General features: G+C 48.7%; 1 non-coding gene across 1 annotated transcript; it reads left to right on the forward strand.

The window, feature by feature from the left end:
* The first annotated feature begins 3,396 nt into the window (after window positions 1-3,396).
* Window positions 3,397-3,503, forward strand: LOC146855516 (U6 spliceosomal RNA). Its single transcript, XR_014981728.1, has one exon. It is a non-coding gene; the product is annotated as a U6 spliceosomal RNA (small nuclear RNA).
* The last annotated feature ends 12,564 nt before the right edge of the window (window positions 3,504-16,067 follow it).

The following is a 16,067-nucleotide window of genomic DNA, read 5'->3' on the forward strand; positions in this document are numbered from 1 at the left end:
GGGTAGGCACCTTTTGAAGTGTAATTAAGTTCCTGGATGCAGTCAGGGAGAAAAACATCGTATCACATACAAGCCCTTTGTCTACTGTTTGGTAGCAATATATAGGTAACCACAGGAAAGCCATTAAAAGTCAGGTGGCACTTAACACAAGCAGAGAGGCACATTTGGCTTAGGCAAGAAAATGCAAGCTCTCCAAAAGTCACACTTTCAAAATAGTTCAAATCCAACTTTACCATTGAACAGGGTTTTAAATACAATTAGTTTGAGTGTAACAGCATATCATGACCATTAAATTGGATTTTACATGACTATTAGTTTGAGTGCTTGATTCATGGTTATAGCTATTGCTTATATGAAGCTATGCATTAAAAGGTGTTATAATTTAACCCTATGCTTTTGTGAGGGAAAGCCAGCCTTTCCACTATGAAAACAACGACTTTGGAGATGTTTTTTTTCCAGGACATGACATGCAAAACTAAAGTACACATGTTCTTCTTTTTAAATACCACGCACACTGCCCCATCGGCATATACGGTCTACCTTAGGGGTTACTTATAAGTATTAAACAGAAAGGTTTGGGCCCGACAAAAGGTTTATTTACCAGGTCAAATTTGCAGTTTTTAAACTACACACTCAATCTGCAAGGGCCGGCCTGAAAACGTGCTTTGTATTGTCACGTTAATGGTGGCACAATAGGTGTTGAAATCCACTAATGACATTTAACTTTCAGACACTGGTTGTACTTGGAACCATATAGTAGGGAATCATAGGTAAGTTAAATGTGGCGGCTATCAGGTTAATTAACCAATTGAAATAGGGTATGGCTGGGTCCACATTTATAGAGCAGGGTTGCCATAAACAATGGATTAAAGCCACAACAGAAAGGCCTTGGTCTCCTGAGGGATAGGAACATCTTAGGGATCTGTTGCTGTGAGTTACCTTTTTCCATTTGTCATAGTGAAATACTGGGAACCACCTTTTTAGGTCTCGCGAGCCAAAGGCTCGAAAGAGACATTTTATATCTGGGCTTTTCAAAGTGCTGCCGTGGCCTAAAGCTACAGTGCACGTGAACGTGCACGCGCGCAGCGCCATGTGTCTTTCCTCCGTAGCGATCGTAATCACGATCACTTTCACTTTCGCGGGCTCCTCTGTTGCTGGCATTCCCCCCTCCCTTCTCGCCCAGCCCTTCTTGTTTTACTTACTTTTCTTCCTTTTCTGGCAACTCAGAAGCTTGAGGGCAGCAGCAGAGCAGGAATCTAGCAGTGGACATTAAAACCAGCAAGTCATGATTCCTAACTAAGATCCAGAAAGAGCAGCGGGACCAGGTTTAAAAAGATGACCCATTTCAAGTCTTCTCCTAGTTTCTTGATAGGACTTTAAGCACACTTTTGAGGATCATGCCGCTGGGACACTGTTAAGGATCTAGCGCTGCTACACTGCACTTGTAAGTGGAGAGAATTACGCTTCAGATACATATATAATCCTACTATGTTTTTCAATTAGATAAAATACGCATCTCTCTTGTACTGGATTACAAAGAAAAAATACAGACGGTCAAAAATATATTTTTTACTTTGAAGAATCTTGGCATATTTGTACATAACACGTACTGCAACTTACGTCATGTTGGTGATTTAGAAAATATGCCAGTGCAAGTTAGGGGTAAAACATTTTGGGGGGAGCGACTCCTATTTTAGAGCCAGGCCGGACCCCGGGCTCGTCTCACCCCATGAACAGTCCGGCTTGACCACTTCTAAGGCACGCTGCCTGGCAGTGATTGATCAGCGGTATAACAGATCCGAAATACTATAATTTACCTGTCTGCAGCATCCCCTTCAGGATTCCATATGCCATCTTCCCTGCCCCGATGAAGCCAACAGTCAGTGCATCGCCTCCGTCCTCCATCGCTGCTCCTGCCCTTCACTCACCGAGTGCTCCTTTGACTGATCTGGGATGCAGCACCTCGCACAGCTGCTTTTCTTCCGTGTCCTTATGTCAGTCTCTTTCCTGGACTGGGATCTATTTGTCCGTACATGCTGATACCGGGTTTCTTTGAGTAGTGTTTTTTCTCTGTTGACTTGTGTCGTCAGCAGTTCCTGCGAGACTTTACTTTAGTTTCTAATGATCGTTTTTTTGTTGCTGTTTTATATAGCGCGAACGCGACCCGAAGGTATTGGAGCGCTTTACACAAGGACACATTCCTTATTTGGTAGGCACGGAGATATTAAGTGGTTTGCCGAGGCTCGAACCGGGTCAGCTCCAAAGTCAGCAGCTCGAGCCCTAAAGCCACATCCGTTCACGTGCTTAGTGTTCTGAAGTCTTTCTTCGATGTCTGTTTTGATTTTAACTAAGCTCAGATAGGGTGCAAAAGTAAATTCCGACTTGTTCGTTAACGAGGTCTTGCAAACGGCTGTATTAGTGGTTTACAGTCCAACCGGCTGTTGAAGGAGGGGAGATGTAAAAGCAGCCACTGGGGTTAATAATATTCACAATTGTTGAGTTGCTGGCCTCTCGTGCGTGCTAGGTCGCCCTCCCCCCCCGCAATATATTAAAACACACTCCGACACATGATGAAAAGTGCTTCAATGCCCCACATAGGGGTAGTAGGCGGTATATAAATGCTGCAATACAGTACCACTACGGGTAGCAACAGGAGAATATTAAGCACAAATATTGTTTTCTGACATGGGTTGATCCCTTAAAGCAGGGGTCTGCATGGTTGGGCTGCCCAGTGATTTTGATCGAGTTCATTTTATCCTGAGGTTAAGGGCTCTGAACTTTGAGAATTACTCCTTTATGTGTAATTGATTGAGTTAGTCTATTAGCAAATACAAATAACGTTTTGAAATGGGCTTCCTGCATCCTGATGGTGTCCATGGTCATTAAAACGTTAAAAGTTTGAGATCTAAGGTGCCACTTTAGCAGCAGTATTTGCTCGCTATAAAAATGCTAGCTAACATATATACATATATGCAAAGGCACAGTAGCTCATGCGTTCCAGGACTGCAGTATATTTGCCCCGTTGTGCAGCCAGAATATGCCCTTTTGCCAGATGCCCGTCATTCCCCTATTTGACTGACACTTCCTCTGGTAGTAGTCCTTTCTCTGTGTCTATGAAGTGCACGTGCTTTGTATGCGGCAAAGAACTTCCAGCGCACACGATTACGTAGTTGACTTGATTTGCATATATCCATGATGCTCTGCGATTTTCATAAAGTAGAAACGGCAATCTTTTTCTGCAGCAGAATGTTTTGTTTCTGATTCAAGTGAACTCCTTTGTGAAAAGCAACAAAGAGGAAGAGTATAAATTGCAACCATTTATATCTTTGAAGCACTCTAACTTTCAAATATGATGAAGTTAAGCCTTTATATACCAGCTTGCTCCATCCTAAGTTTGTGCTCGCTTCGGCAGCACATATACTAAAATTGGAACGATACAGAGAAGATTAGCATGGCCCCTGCGCAAGGATGACACGCAAATTCGTGAAGCGTTCCGTATTTTGCCTTTTGATGATTTTTTATCTACAATCGAAACCCACTAAACATTCTTATTTGTTTTTTACTTTAATTTATTTACATTTTTCCAAATTGAATTTAATGATATTGACATCGACGTGTTACTGCAAAACTAAAATAATTTCCACACAACTGATGTACTGTGTGTTTATATCATCCAAAAGTTCTATTAACTGCATCATTACGATGTGATTTTTTCCCCACTCATGTTCATGTTCTCATCGCTCGCAGTTCATGGACCACACTAAACAAACTATGGTGTAGAGGTAGGCGGCTAGAGCTCCTCTTGGGCTTCAAACCCAAAACGAGCCGAGCCTTCATGTGGCTTCTGTCTGCCACTCATGGTGGAACGTCCTGTGCCAAGAATGAACGAAAACGCAATAAAATATGCGATTTAAAACAGGAGAACAGTAGCCATTTAGTGCCTGAATTGTACACAGTGAAACTAGCAAACCAGGGATTAGCCCCAGCTTCCCTGTTTGACCAAACTGTGTGACACTAGGCAACAAGCATTTGCAATGCAATAGGTCTCGCATTTACACCAGTTTAAGCTATTGGCATTGTAAATGACAATGCCTTTTATTTATGTTCAAAAAACAAAAATAAAAGGCATTGTCATTTGCAATGCCAATAGCTCACACTCGCGTAAATGCGAGACCTATTGCATTGCAAATGCTTGTTGAACATGGTTTAGGATTTACATCTGTTTGTATATGGTATCATAAATTGAAATAAATATATATTGAAAAAAAGTTAAATATGTGCCATAATATGGCAAGAGTTTCAGTTGGATTCTTGAATTTCCATATAATATATAAAAGTCAATGTCTTGTAATTGAGAATGCTTCTGGGGAGGGGTTTCCTTGTTTTCAGGGCAGGGAATACACGTCAAGACCGTTCTCCTAAGCGTGTGGCTTTATACAGTAATGGTTTAAACAGAAGGCTGGTAATGATAGAACAATCAACGGTTTTAGAATGCATAACCATGTCTAGTAAGATGGCCCAGTGTGTTGATCTTGTACAGCCGGGATTTCTTGTAAGCTGCAAGTTATGTAAAAACTTCTCAGAGCTAACTCAGCCTTTCACCATTTGGAAATCGATGACCAGTATTGATTTGCATTGGAAAGTAATAAAACCTTCTCTGACATTACCAGGAGATGACTAGAATTACCTTCTAGAAAACTGGTCCCCAAAAGACATAACATGATGGGGCTGTATAGAAGTGTTAAAATGAAGCTATCTCTGCTCATTAACTTCCCCACAAACATGTCCCTTCTCCACCTACCAGACACATCCTTCAACAAAATCAATGCTCTTATTTCAAAGTCCACATGGTCATCTAACAACCCAGAATCACACTTAAAATATTAAGATTATCCCAAAAATGTGCTTGCATAAACATGGCAGACGTTTGCTGATATCAAACTTCATATCTTGCAAAATAAGGTGTATAATGGCTCCTTAGCCCATTAGCAAATTCTCCAATATGACTTGAACTAGAACCAAAATGCATTCTTCCTTTTACCTTAATCTCTCTCATTACAATGAAAAAAGTCAGTACAGAACACTTAGGGGTTATTATGATGGTGGGCAGACATGAGTCCGCCCGCCATCATAACGGTGATGGGACCACCCGCCAGACGTGCGGCGGTCCCACCAGCTCAATTAGGATGCGCCCACCAGTATGGCGGGCGCATCCTGGCCTTTCAACATTGCGGACGGTGCTGCTGGCTGCAGCACCATTCACAATGTGAAAATGCCACGATGTGCATTTCCATGCACAAAGTGGCAGGCACCATGCGGTGCCTGCCACCTTGTGCATGGAAATGTGGCGGGTACCATGGGTGCCCCCACGGTGCAATCCCCCCCAAAAGCCAGTCTCCGCCTGTCTTTTTGCAGCGGGATATCTGCCGCAAAAAGACAGGCAGAAGGGCTCATCCTAATCACTACGGCGGTGCTTGCACAGCACCGCCGCAATGATGCCCTGGTTCCGCAAGGCAGGCGGAAAAGGACCGCTTTGCGGAACCATGGTGGACCGTCTGCCACGGAACCAATGTGATTTCCACCGCCATCCTAATTTGGCAGTGGGTTAATCTCATTTTGATGGCGGGAGGATCGCCACCACTGGCCCGGTGGTGGCGGTCATCCGGCCATCATAATGAGCCTCTAAGTGTCAACTCTCACCAGGAATCTACAAGTCATCCATCCAAGCAGAAGGGAAAATTGGGCAAATCATCGAAAGTGGGCATATAAAGGAATCAACCTAGTAAAAGACTCATGTCCTGAATTTGAGTTCAGCGGATGGATTACATGTGCATTATACCCAATGGCACTAGTAATTCAGCCAATGGGATATCTGTCCTGTTAGTGATGAAGTAAACCATCAGCCAAACTCTAAATCAGGCTGTTAGGCTAAAAAACAGATCCAATTCAATCCTCAACAAATAAACCCTCATTTGACCATAAAGGCCTGCACCACTATAAATTCCTAATGCTTTATAAAAACTCAGGCCACCTCATGATCCTGATATTCCCATTTTACTTAAAAATATGTAAAGGAGGGAACTGTGCATCAAACATTTATGCTCTACTCTCTCCAAATCAATTCAGACAGACAAAATCAAGCCAAACCAAATCAGAACTCTTACTCAGCGACACTGAGTTTCATAAGTTCGCCTCAGTAAACTGTGAATATATATGGCCAAGACTAACGCATCTTAAAAGTGCCCCCTCTTTATAACAGTGTAAATTCTGGATGGACAGACTCACTGGTCTCCCCTCAAATTCCACAATATAGGGCTAGTCGACCAATGCTGAAGCTGCAAAGACAATCAGGGCAACCGTAAATATGTGATCCTAGAATGACATTTAATCAAAGACTTCTGGATCAACATCAGTACTTTCATCCTCCAAATACTTAGGATAGCATGGATTCCTTAACTAGCATCAATTACAATGGGGATCTTCCCTACCACTGACCATCCATACACTTTTCAAAAAAGATATTTAAGTTCCAGACATCTCACTAGCCAGTGGAACTAAGTCTATTCTCTCTAAATGGAAGAATTTTATATCACTATCTATTTATACATGGTGGGTTGGAACCAAAATATTAGGGTCACAGACAACGCCATTAACTCATTCCTATCTTAACTCTCTAAATGCACATAGAAGCTACTTGCTCCACTGAAAACATCGGACTTCCATTTTTTATACTAAGGTGCCTATTAGGATGGCGGCCGGAAAAACACCCCGACCGCCATGGAAGCGGAAAACAAACGCCCACCGGCACCGTGGGAAAACCGGCGGCCAAATTAGGTTCATCCGCAAAAATACACCGACCGTGGCGGAACGGGGCCAAGAAAAACCGCCCGTAGCGGGCGGAGATGGCCAAAATCCATCCGCGGCGGTCGGAGTTGCAGGGGAAAAACACCAACCCGCCGCAAGTATAGCGGAGACACCGCACGGGAAATTAGGATTTCTCCGACGGTCCCGCGGTACGTACCGCTGTCTCCGACCACCGCGGTTGCACAATGGGAAGAATAGGAGAGCCAGCGAAAGAGCTGAAGCACAGCCACCGCCGTGGACAATCCGTAAAATACACAAAATACACCCCAATGACACAACCACATGGCAAAAAGAAACATACAAATCCCAGGACAACACACCTGACAGCAATACCACAATTGGACACACCCACATAGCTGAGTATAACACCAGCCCCTTCCCTGACCACAGTCCTTTGCAATACTCCATGAGAGAAGGGACACATACCCCAGCTGACAGGAGAGACAAAGGACACAACATCACTAGCCACACCACACACACAGCACCACCACCACTTCCACACCTGCACAACTAACCCCCTGCAGAACACACACCATATACATCACAACCACAACCACCACTCACACTCCTGCACCCACAACCACTTTTTACACCACACACCATGGCCACACAGAAAATGCCCACATTCACAAAGAGTGAGTTGACAGTCATGGTAGATGAGATAGTCAGCGTGGAACCACAGCTTTTTGGTAGCCTGGTCCAACAGACACCATTATCCACAAGGATACAAATGTGGGCAAGGATAGTCCAAAGGGTCAATGCAGTAGGGACCACCCCAAGATCAAGGAGATCATGAAGCGGTGGCATGATCTGAAGAGGGTGGTCAAGGAGAGGAGGAGCAAGAACCGTGAGCTGTCTCAGAGGACTGGTGGTGGCCCTCCCATTCCACAAAAACCATTCATACCATGGGAGGAGAAGGTGCTTGCCATACTGCATCCAGAGAGTCTCACAGGAGTGGCTGGGGGAGTGGAGGCTGGTAAGTACAAACAAATTACTAACACTACTCTGCTATGTACTGTCTTGCACAACTACAAAGTTACACCACCTAGGACAAATTCCATCCATCTGCACCACACACTCACAAAAACATGGCTCACAAATCCAACATTCACCCACTCCCATTCACTCCAAACGTAGCTAGCAACATTACCATGGGGGCATGTGTACAGGCAGACAGCACTACAACTCCCACCAGGCCCCCTTGTCCCACAGCATCAGCAAGATGGAGCCCTCCACCCACCCCACCAGGAAGCATGTGTCAGCCATTACATTACCCTCATCAAACTTACAGGTAGGTAGCCATCATCCCTGGGAGGGTGTTTGTGGGTGGGAGGCCTGCACTACTACTCCCACCATGCACCCTGTCCCACACCTCAGCAGGATGGAGCCCTCTCCCCACCCCCTCCAAAGCATTTGGAAGCCATTGCAGTACACCAACCAAACTTACAGGTAGGTAGCCATCTTCACAGTGAGGGTGTTTGTGGGTGGGAGGCCTGTACCACTACTCCCACCATTCACCCTGCCCCCTCTCAGAAGGATGGAGCCCCCCCCACCCAGAAACAGTTGGAAGCTATTACATCACCCTCATCAAACTAACAGGTAGGTAGCCATCTTCACAGTGAGGGTGCCTGGGTATGGGAGGCCTGCACTACTACTCCCACCATTCCCTCTGTCCCACACCTGAGCAGGATGGAGCACTCCCCCACCCAGAAGCAGTTGGAAGCCATCACAGTACACCAAACAATCTTACAGGTAGGTAGCCATCTTCCCTGGGAGGGTGTCTGGGGTGGGAGGCCTGCACCACTACTCCCACCATGCCCCCTGTCCCACAGCCTAGCAAGATGGACCCCTCCTCCCACCCCACCCAGAAGCATGTGTCAGCCATTACACAACCCACATCAAACTAACAGGTAGGTAGCCATGTTCACAGTGAGGGTGTTTGTGGGTGGGAGACCTGTACCACTACCCCCACCATGCACCCTGTCCCCCACCTCAGCAGGACGGAGCCCTCTCCCCCACCCAGAAGCAGTTGGAAGCCATTACATCACCGTCATCAAACTAACAGGTAGGTAGCCATCTTCACAGTGAGGGTGTTTGGGGGTGGGAGGCCTGTACCACTACTCCCACCATGCACCCTGTCCCACAGCCTAGCAAGATGGAGCGCTCCCACACCTAGAATCAGTTGGAAGCCATTGCAGTACACCAAACAAACTTACAGGTAGGTAGCCATCTTCACAGTGAGGGTGTTTATGGGTGGGAGGCATGTACCACTACTCACACCATGCACCCTGCCCCCCCTCAGCAGAATGGAGCCCTCCCCCCCACCCAGAAGCATTTGGAAGCCGTTACATCCCCCTCATCAAACTAACAGGTAGGTAGCCATCTTCACAGTGAGGGTGTTTGGGGGTGGGAGGCCTGTACTACCACGCCCACCATGCACCCTGTCCCACACCTCAGCAGGATGGAGCCCTCCCCCCACCCCCCCAGAAGCAGTTGGAAGCCGCTGCAGTACACCAAACAAACTTACAGGTAGGTAGACATATGATTCGGGACCATGACCCCACTGAGCAGGATGTAAGCCGCAACCACGCACACACACATGTGTGACATAACAAACCGAAATGTGGGCACATTACAGGTAAATAGCCAGTACGTGCACCCACCAATTCATCACAAATAAATGGTGCCATATGACAACACCAGCCCTCTCATTGCACAAAGAGGCACACCTACCCCATTGCCAAGCACAGTCTGCACACAGGTAAGCTAAGGAAACTGTCACAGCTACCAAAGTGTGACACACCAATGCACAAGTAGAAGAAAGTCAGGGCACAATCATGCACAGCACCTATATACATGTGCATCGCCATGGGGCAAGTGCAACAAGGACCATTCAAAAAATATGAAAGCATGTGTGGTGGTACAAATCAAGATATGCACATGACAGGACAATAGTATGCAGGAGATGACAATGGCCAGTCCATGGTCAGATGTGACGTCTGCCGGGTCAGACAAATCAACAATGAGTTCTCAAATAAACACATGTTGTGCCAGGCCCTAGATGGCAACAAGTCCCTGTAATCCTTAATTGTGCACGGGTCGCATAGTATGCCTTGACACCTCACACCATGGACAAGTAATGCATGTGCCACTGCATCATGTCAGAAAGCACAGTAGTGCACATAGTAAACAATGTGATGATCTGTCAATTGTGCAGTGTGCAAAAAGTGAATGACACACAGCTAACACAAAGCTTGCCGGGTGCACTACAATGACCATTTACCATCTGACCCACAGGTGACCAAGAACTCACTGCAGAGGACAACACCAGCAACCTGCAGGGCAAGTCTCCCCCAGTACATGGACTCTCGGATGTTGACTCCTAGGATTCCATGGACAATGAGCTCGAAGCCGGCCCATCTGGTGTGCCAGGGAGTTACAGGTCCCAGGACCCCATTGTCCCCCCACCACATCTGCGGCAACAACAACTTCACAGAAGACCCCTGCTGTCACGGCCTGTGCGGCAACCACCACCACCACCAGTGCTGCCTGCAACCCCCTCCCTGTCCCAGAGGATGACCAGCACACACCACCGACAGAGGAGGGCAGGGAGAGGATGCGGGTGCCCACAGTGGTGAGGCAACAGGTCTGTGGCAGCAGGGCAGGTGGGAGGGGCAGGGTCACCCACGGACACCAGGAGGCTGGGATCCAATCCCTGGAACACATCAATAGAGTACTGGGCGCATACAAACAGGCCCAGGGATGAACGGGCCAGTCGGACGAACTGTTGCACGAGCTCATCCTGCTGATGAGATCCATCGACACCCACATGGGACAAATCGTGGACCTCTTGGGCCAGCAAGTGGCGGTACTGAGGGACAAGCATGCGACAAAGACAACCCTCTGGTGGGCCGCAGGATGTCAGTTCACCATCCTCCCCAGCGCCCTCAGAGAGGGGTGAGTCCTCAGACCCCACTGGCCCTGCAGCAGGGCCCCCGCCAAACGAAGAAGGGGCTGTCCCAAAAAGACCCTGGGAGTATCTGGAGGCAAAGCACCTGCCAGATGCCAGTCATGGAGCCAGCCATGATGGCAACCCTCTCCACCACTGCATTGACTTTTTTTGGACTGTCCTTTCCCACACTGCCTTGTGAATGGCATCTGTCTGTTGGACTGGGTTACCACATCAATGTGGTGACTACTCAATTATCTCATCTACCACATCTACCACATCTGTCAACACACTGCTCCACCCCACCCCCAATGGAAATGTACACCCCTCCTCTCATCTCACCATTGCAAATAATATATCCTTACACACATGTTGTCGTGTCTCCTCCATCTTTATTGCAGGATGTACAGTCTTCAACATGACCACATTGTACCAGGAGCAAGGGCTGCATGTAGGCAAGGAGAAGTTGAAGGCGCATAGGCAAACACAACAGAACTACTTTCACTGGTCTGGGTGTGGCATCACAGACATCACACAATTCCTACCATCAAGATAACCCAACATGCACACGTCACAATGTGCAACAAGTGTCAACATACAAGTCCTGTAGATGTTCCCAAATGACCTGTCCCAGAAACATTGCCAAACACCGCTGGGTCAACAACTGGATGCTGTTACAATTCTCACATGCCCCTTCACGACAACACCAATATCAGCCAACAATGGGTATGTTGCATATTGCCACCCACCTTCAAGTGAAGTAGCGTGTGATGAGCTGTTCACGCAGGCGAACACCTTCCTCCTCTCCACTGTCCTCATCACTGGACACGGGTTGGTTTGCAGGCTGGGGCCTTGGCTCCTCACCATCATCCAGGAGCAGGGGAATCTCCTTGCGAATGGCTAGGTTGTGGAGCATGCAGCATGCCACTACAATCTGACACACCTTCCCAGGCGATTGTGCCAGTGCACCTCCGGTCTTGTCCAGGCAACGGAAACGTGACTTGAGCAGACCAGAAGTACGCTCCACCAGACGACGTGTCCTCCCATGTGCCTCATTGTAGCGGACGTCAGCTGGGGTCCTGGGATTCCTCAGTGGGCTCAGCAACCAGGGACGGTTGGGATATGCAGAGTCATCTAGGTATGACAAACACAAATAGACATTGCAATGTCGCTGAGGCTGAGGGCAGCAGCCAACACACCCAGCACACAATACAACTAGGCATACTCCCCCACAATCCATGCATGCTCGGGAAGCAGATTAGCCATCAGCGGGGGCACAATGCTGTTCCGCAGGATGTAGGAGTCATGGGCCAAGCCTGGGAATTTAACACACATGTGGGAGATGATCATATCTGCCAGGCACACCACCTGCACATTTATGGAGTGGTAATGCTTGCGATTCCTGAAAATGTGCTCACTGGCTTGTGGTGGCACAAGCCCGACATGGGTGCAATCAATGGCACAAACAACATTGGGGATGTGTCCAAGGGGATAGAAGTCTCCCTTCACAGCTGGCAATTCAGCACCCCTGGGGAAATGGATGTATCTGTCCTTGTATATCATCATGGCGGAAAGTACATCACGCAGCACCATGCTGAACATCGGTTATGACATCCCACCTGCACTGGTCACTGTCTCTTGGAACGATCCATTGGCAAAAAAATGCAGGGCCGCCATCACCTTATAAGTAGGGGTGAAAGCTGTTGGATATATCCGGCGAGGCTGCAGGTGGGGCTACAACAGATCACAAAGGGTTTTCAGGGTGGCTCTATCCAGACGGCATTTCCGTATGATCGCAACATCCTCCATGTCCTCCAGCACCGTCAAGTGACCAATTAAATTTGGCCTCCTTCTATTTGAGATGATTGTGGACACATGTCAATGCAATACATCATGAGATGTGCACAGCATATCACGTTCTGGATGACACAACAACAACAATGACTGCCATCAATGTTGAGTTACAGACCAACTTACATGTAGGGACACCTTTAGCTCCACAAAGGGCACACCTGCCAACTTACAAAAGACAAGTACCTCAAACACCACCTTGGTCAATGTGAATGCACATAGGGAGATGGCCACATTTCACATGGGCACGCATGGGAGTATAGCATCCAGCATATGTGCAACAAATCAAACCCACTGTCTCATACCTAGCTGCTGTACCTGTCACACCTTAATGCGTCATTACAACCTGGCACACATCCACCACACAATGACCACCGTCGGCGCAGGAATTACGAATGTGTGCATGAGCAGACATGAGAGGCCATGCAAAATAGATCATCATTCATTGAGACGAGCATTGCTGTGATTGTCACTGCACCTCAACACATTGACATGTGTACACATTGTAGAGTCCACAACAACACTGTCCTGCCACCCAACCATCAAATCCATAAGTGACATGTGAGTGAGTACAGGCCTATCTACGAAATCACACACACAAACATGGCATCTGTAGCCATCAGTGGAGTAAATGCAACATTGGCATCATGTGCACAATGATGTGCCATTGACCATATGGGCACTGTGCACTGTTGATGTTTGCCAGATGGCCATTGACATTGTATTGCACCCATATCACGGTAGCTACAGCCTGGCCCCGGCAGTGTGTCACCAGCACCCCATTCACACAAGTGCGGTAGTGATAGGCATGGAGACATGGGGAAATGGCGGTTGGCATGCTCCGCCGCCTAAATCGTGGTTCCTCGTGTCAATGTATGACACCCATATCGGGGGAGCTACCGCCTGGCCCCGGCGGTGTGTCACCAGCACCCCCATTCACACAAGTGCGGTAGAGATAGGCATGGAGACATGGGGAAATGGCAGTGAGCATGCTCCATCACCCATATCGTGGTTGCTACTACCTGGCCCCGGCGGTGTGTCACCAGCACCCCCATTCACAGAAGTGCGGTAGTGATAGGCATGGAGATAAGGGGAAATGGCGGTTGGCATGCTCTGCCGCCTAAATCGCGGTGCCTCGTGTCAATGTATGGCACCCATAATGTGGTAGTTACCGCTTGGCCCTGGCGGTGTGTCACCAGCACCCCTATTCACACAAATGCGGTAGTGATAGGCATGAAGACATGGGGAAATAGCAGTGGGCATACTCCGCCACCCATATCGTGGTAGCTACCGCCTGGTCGCGGCGGTGTGTCACCAGCACCCCCATTCACACAAGTGCGGTAGTGATAGGCATGGAGACATGGGGAAATGGCAGTGGGCATGCTCCATCACCCATATTGTGGTAGCTACCGCCTGGCCCCGGCGGTGTGTCACCAGCACCCCCATTCACAGAAGTGCGGTAGTGATAGGCATGGAGACATGGGGAAATGGCGGTGGGCATGCTCCGCCACCCATATCGCGGTAGCGACCACCTGGCCCCGGTGGTGTGTCCCCGCCATGGAGCTTGCCCTAGAGCCAATGGGAAGCTTGATAGCGGTGGCATGATGTAATTTTGAAGATCGCAGTAGGCGTGCTCCGCCACCACGGAGGCGGTCATTGGATGCATTTGAAAGATGCACCGTCACGCTAGCGCATACCGGGCCCCGGTGGTGTGTCCCCGCCCTGGAGCTTTCCCTAGAGCCAATGGGAAGCTCGTTAGCGGTGGCATGATGCAATTTTGAAGATCGCGGTAGGCATGCTCCACCATCTTGGAGGCTGTCATTGGATGCATTTGAAAGATGTACCTTCGTGCTAGTGCACACCGGGCCCCGGCGGTATGTCCCCGCCATGGAGCTTGCCCTAGAACCAATGGGAATCTCGTTAGCGGTGGCATGATGCAATTTTGAAAATCGCAGTAGGCGTGCTCTGCCACCGTGGGGGCGGTCATTGGATGCATTTGAAAGAGGCAGACCTGGACCACCAATTGCTGCAGCTTGGCACCTTTGAAACGACCCCAGGGGGCTATATATATGTGGAATTGAGCCTCACATTTCCACTGCTCCCAGAGCCTGCTACCAGAGACCCCTCACCTGCTGCTGCCTCCAAGGACTGCTGCCTGAGACCACTCACCTGCTGCTGCCTCCAGGGACTGCTGCCAGAGACCCCTCACCTGCTGCTGCCTCCAGGGACTGCTGCCTGAGACCCCTCACCTGCTGCTGCCTCCAGGGACTGCTGCCAGAGACCCCTCACCTGCTGCTGCCTCCAGGGACTGCTGCCTGAGATCCCTCACCACCCAATTACGCCACTGTTGTCTCATGTCCACAGTGATGGCAAGTACTGAGAAGATCCATTCCAGTTCCTTCATGAGCGAGGAGCTGGAGGTCCTGGTGGACGAGGTGCTCACACAGTACTCAAGGCTATATGGTGCCCCAAATGTCATGGTAAGTCGTCAACAGTGGAGTGGTAGGACAGGGGGGCCACATATGTAGTTGCACTGATGCAGTATGTGCCTGGGAGTGTGGGGTAGTGTCATGCACTGCCTGACATGCTGTCTCCAGGGGGAGGGTGTGTGTACCCAATGCCACAGGTTTCCCTGCCTACACATGTATGCATGAGTGACCTGTGCTGTGTTGTCAGGCATACAGTCACACAGAAGGTTGTTCATGCTGTAGTCAGGACAGCGATTGCTTGGCTGGATGGCTGTGTGTGCCCCTGTAGTCCACCTCAGTGTGAGCCCAGCTGGGCAGCACGGTCCCCGTCTACAAGAAAAGGACACATCACTTTACTTACAGAGTATGACATCAGTCTTTTCACATTGCACTCCAGCTATGGGCCATCCCGGCACTGCAGGTTGCACATGGCTGCCCTTGTGAACAGCATTTTGTAGTTGTGAGATCATGTCCCTCAATTTGACATCCATGACACAGTTATCTATTCACAGGGCAGGGACATTGGGGCTGCGCAGTCCTGGACACCGTGGGTCACCCCCACCCCAGGTTGATATGTGATGTATGTATTGCTCAACCCAAAAATGGACTGGAGATGTGGGCAGGCTACATAGGGGTTCCAGTGCTGGCATCCTGCATGTGTGTGAGATGTGCAGGGACTGTGTTCCCCCTCACACCTGCATGCATTCATGTCAGCTTTTCTCATGCAGATGTACCATGTGAGATGTACTCTAGTCTCTGATAGACATATCGTTTGATATTTGATGAGTTTGTATCTTGCCGCTATACTGCTAGCTGTTGGTACATAACACTGTGTCCCTGATCATTTCTCCCTCTTGTCTCCCATGCCTGCAGCTCAAGGTACACCAGCGTAAGGCCGTGTGGAGGGCCATTGCCACGAATGTTCGCGCTCTGGG

Source organism: Triturus cristatus, chromosome 4_1 (genome assembly GCF_964204655.1).
Source record: "Triturus cristatus chromosome 4_1, aTriCri1.1, whole genome shotgun sequence".
NCBI classification, from domain to species: domain Eukaryota; kingdom Metazoa; phylum Chordata; class Amphibia; order Caudata; family Salamandridae; genus Triturus; species Triturus cristatus.